Source organism: Octopus bimaculoides, chromosome 3 (assembly GCF_001194135.2).
Source record: "Octopus bimaculoides isolate UCB-OBI-ISO-001 chromosome 3, ASM119413v2, whole genome shotgun sequence".
Lineage (NCBI taxonomy): Eukaryota > Metazoa > Mollusca > Cephalopoda > Octopoda > Octopodidae > Octopus > Octopus bimaculoides.
Window position 1 is genome coordinate 137256611 of NC_068983.1, and position 5001 is coordinate 137261611.

The window sequence follows — 5001 nt, forward strand, 5'->3', positions numbered from 1 at the left end:
ATTAAGTTAATAATTACTTCTTTGTTTATTCAGATAGTATATACACAGTCTCAGTAAAATTGTATTTATAATGGTAATATAATAATCACAGAAGGCCCAATGGCGGTTATAGGATCGCGGTTTCGATTCCCAGACCGGGCGTTGTGAGTGTTTATTGAGCGAAAACACATAAAAGCTCCATGAGGCTCCGGCAGGGGATGGTGGCGAACCCTGCTGTACTCTTCCACCACAACTTTCTCTCACTCTTATTTCCTGTTTCTGTTGTCCCTGTAATTCAAAGGGTCAGCCTTGTCACACTGTATCACGCTGAATATCCGCGAGAACTGCGTTAAGGGTACACGTGTCTGTGGAGTGCTCAGCCACTCGCACGTTAATTTCACGAGCAGGCTGTTCCGTTGATCGAATCAACTGGAACCCTCGACGTCGTGGTGCCAACAACAATAATAATCACAAGAATGGTCTTTAACAGATACATAATCCTATAAATTGAAAGTGGAGAAACAGTTAATTACATCGACTCTAGTTCTTTATTGCAAAAACACATTTGTAAATCAGTGGTATATTAGATCCAGTCGACATCCTTTACATCTGTTCCAATTCAAGACTTTCAGAAAATTAATTGATAAAATTAAAAATTATTTGGAAGTCGAATCTCGTCAGAGGTAGTTTAAGATATACAAAATAGGTGTTCAATTCCTGTATGTTGAGTAAACGGCTGCAAACCGTTAACTGATAAAATTTAAGCATAAAGAACATAGTATAAAACGTGGTATAGACCTTAGAAAGGGGAAGAAAGTAGTGTATATTGGAGTGTATACACATATCCCACCATATACTCAGAAGATTTCCTTGGATGCATGCCGCATCTGGGCTGCTGAGCAAGCTCTTCACCATGACTGAGCCACTGATGTTTTCGCTTAACATTATGGTAAAGTATCCATTTTTTAAACTCCAGTAATGACTCTATTCAAAAAAGGCATTTGCAATTCACGCCGAGACGAGATCGTAATGATGCACAGTAATCAATACGTTATTTGTGATTATCTGCAGAGAAATCATGCGTGACCCATTTTCCAACCTTTGACACTTTACCAGGCCTTTTCAATTCACGATGAATGGTGGTATAACTCATATTGAAGCCCTTGCTTAGTTCCCGAACTGTAACAGCAGATATGCTTCGACAGTGGCTTCCACCACATCAGAATCCAACCATCTTGAGCGCCCTTCGGATCTTTTCTGTATGGCTGCCAGCGTCAGTTTCTGTTCGAATTGATTTTATATTCAGTGTAATGATACACTTTTATAGGTTAATGAATGCCATGAAAATCATTTTCGCTATAAATCAATAAATAAAAAGTTATTAGCTATTAAAGTTTGAAAATTTTGAGTAATTTTAGCCAATTGTAAGCCACAGACACATTCATGTCCGTTTCCATAATAACAAGCGGAACGAGAGAACTCTTTTGTCTGCGAGAAAGCACGTGTTGACAAATATATTGAAACCACTTGTTGACACTGTGTTCTACAGTTTTATCTGTCTGGAAATTTTACATATCTGTTGACAATTGAGCATGTGAATGTATGTGACGCAGGAGATATGAAAATTGTGATCGGTTCGAGAAATTGATTGAATGCATTTCTAATTTTCGTTCCCAAAATGTTTTTTTAATATTTAATTTGTAATGTGCTATTTTGTTTTTAGATAAATCTTTTAAGTTCGTGCTCTAAGTTTCTTATTTTGAGAAATATTTAATTTATAATGTGCTGTATTAAATGCATATTAAATGCTTAAAACTACAAAAGATATGCTGTTTACTCGTTTCTTTTTGTCATTGAGGTATGCTAAAAATAACACCTAAATAATGTTTTTAGATAAATCGTGTTATCGCATTAAATATATATTGAATGCTTAAAACTACAAAAAACGTGTTGTTTACTCATTTTCATCGTGTAGAATACAAATATTGACAACACGTGCTATTTTCAGGATGTTAACAAAATGTACAGTTATGCACAAGATGACAGCTTCCAAATCCTGTTTCCTGACTGGTTGGAAAATGATCAAACTTTAAACATCTATAACTTTATTTTATTTATTTTATTTATTTATTTTTTTTTTGAAGTTTTAGTAAAAGTGAAATAACTCCAGCAGTTCAGCTTCGAAAACTAGATTAATCCGCCAAATTTTAAAATTTTCGATAAACTTTAATTTTTGAAATGCAGGCAGCCAAACAGAAGAGATCTCGCTTTCTCTTGATTCATCCTGCAGGCTGTAGTTCCCATTTCTGAATCGTTAAAATAATCTTTTGCATATCCTTTCAGTCACTACACAATCACCACAAGTGTTTTGGAGTGATTTTGCTGCTACTTTTGTACTATTCCCATTTTGAAATTCGTAAAGAATAACGTGATGAATATCTTCTTTGCTCGGAGTCAACACGTGGCCAATACAACTTCCATTATTATAAAATTAGGAAAATCTGAAAGAAAATAATATATTAAGGATTTCGACGTATTTCAAATGGAATTGAGAAGTTTAACACCTTTAAATCTAACTAGATATTTACTTAAAACAAAATGGACAGAACTTTCGTTACAATCTGATACACACACACACACACACATCTACCGTATATCTTTGTTTCCGCACAAAAACGTGCTCAATGTACATAGGTACGTGTAGAGTCAGTTACAATTGTGTTACATACTTGTCTTGGTTCTCTACCACCCTCTTTCTCTGTATGTACACACGCACACACACAAATGTGGATGAGTCATTAACTATCCGCAATGTACTTACAATTGCTTTCTTATTAGCGGCAAAATTAGTTGGGTGTGTACCACTCCACGCAGACCACTATTCACTGCAATGCAGATTTGAACTTCAAAACGTCAAGTTGTATGGCAGATAATGACTTACCTTCAAGTGTGTGTGTGTGTGTGTGTGTGTGTGTGTGTGTGTGTGTGTGCGTGCGCGCGCGTGTGTGTAAAAACGTCCAAAGTTGGATAAGAGTGAGTTTACGAAACATTCTAAAATATATGTGCGACGTCAAACTATATTTTTCTTCTTTCAGCCTTTTAAAATTTAATCCCCCCCCTCTCTCTCTCTCTCTCTCACACACACATTTACTCACTCACTCCGAAATAATAATGGAATAGAGAGAGACAGACATGAAGAGAGAAAGATAAAGGGAAAAAGAGAGAGAAAGGTAAAGGGAAAGAGGGAGTGAAATTGAGAGAAAGAGAAGGGGAGAAGATAATCGCATCAGAATGTTTACATATTTTATCATTATCTCCAGTGGCAGCCTTTTTAAAGCAGTCGCTAGATTTCGTAAATTTTTTTTATCAATTTCGTAAATTCCATTTGTGAAAGAAAACATATAAATTTTTATCTCGACCTTCCATCTTCCACTGATAAAACACACGCACGTGCGCATACACATACACACACACACACACTTACACATATACATACATACGTTTGTATGTACGAAGGACTCCTTTTAGCGATATCTAAACAACTATAGGTCCTCTTTTAAGATCTCAGAGAGGCACAGCGTTACATCTTTGGCCAGCTACGTATGAAAAAGAAGGTACGCCAAGCTCCTGGGACAACCTGGACAATTCTTCAATCGGAACAGAATATGCAAACTTTGCTTGGCCAGGAAGGTAAGGATACTAAAGAATTCGCTAGATCCAGGGGCCTTCTTAAACTCCAAAAGAGAGACGTATCGTCGGTACCCTCACTAGAGGAAATTCATGCTGGAGTCATTGAATTCCCGATTGTTGACTACCGAACGGGAATCGTGCATATACTGACCCTTTTCGGGCACAATTGGAACCGGTGAAAGGAGATAGCTCCAACTCGCCCAAATGGAATGTCGCTTATTAGAACTTTGTTTCGAGAATTTCGTTCACAATATTTGACTGGCTAAAACTGTATTCCTTCTTCCAGTAGTAGAGAGGTCATGTGCCTCTGGCCAGTAGGTCTGACGAGTCACCTATATCGCTAAGAGCATAACAGGTGCGAAATCGAGAATGGAAAAAAATTTCGCAAGCACCTGACATACCGGAAAAAATGGTGTAGGTTGATGGTATAGGGAAAAAATAAGTGTCAATATGTGCATTTAAATGAGCCTTGTAATCGACACTCATGCGAAGAGATCAATCCTTTTTTTCTCAGCCATGCCACAAGTGAGGCACATCTGACTCCAGAGTAATCCGACGGTGTGATAATACCCTTCATTTCCAGCCTCTTCAATTCTTCTTTAACTTCTTTTTCCAAATGTACTGGAACGCGTCTCGCTGAACTCATTACGCTATATCTCGCATCAGAGCAGTTAACTTGGGTCACAAAACCTTTAACCTCTGGGAACGCATTTATGTTCAAATTGAAACAAAACGAACTGTCTTTAATAATATCCTTTCCAATCAGTCCAAAAGAGTACGGACTGTTACCACAATGAATTTTCGTGACTCGTCGGTGTTGTTGAGATTAAATGTCACTCGGGTAGATCCAACAACCGTTAGATCTGAACCGTCAAAAGTGCTTAATCTATTCGATTGGAATACCTAACTGAAGCAAATGATAACGGGACAATCGAACGAGCTGCTCCAGTATCCACTTTCATATCTGTAAGGGATGACCGTGCGAACTCATAAAAGGAGATATGGTGACGAATGGAAAAACAGGACTCCTTTTATTTAAACGTGTCACACGGTCGAACATACAAATGTATATATCAAAGATATACATGATGTTATGCTACGATAACATAGATGACCAGTAATGAAAGACCACAACCGTATTAGATGAATAACAGAGATATTTATTGTAGCGTTAAAGATGTATGTCTGTGTGAGAGTGTGAATGCGACATATAAGAACATAATCAAAGACAGGCCGTCATACAAAGAAAAATATGTATGTGTATGTGTATTATTACAGCAGATAGAAAGAGAGTCAATAACACGTGGACAATTATACCAGATCTTGGGTACA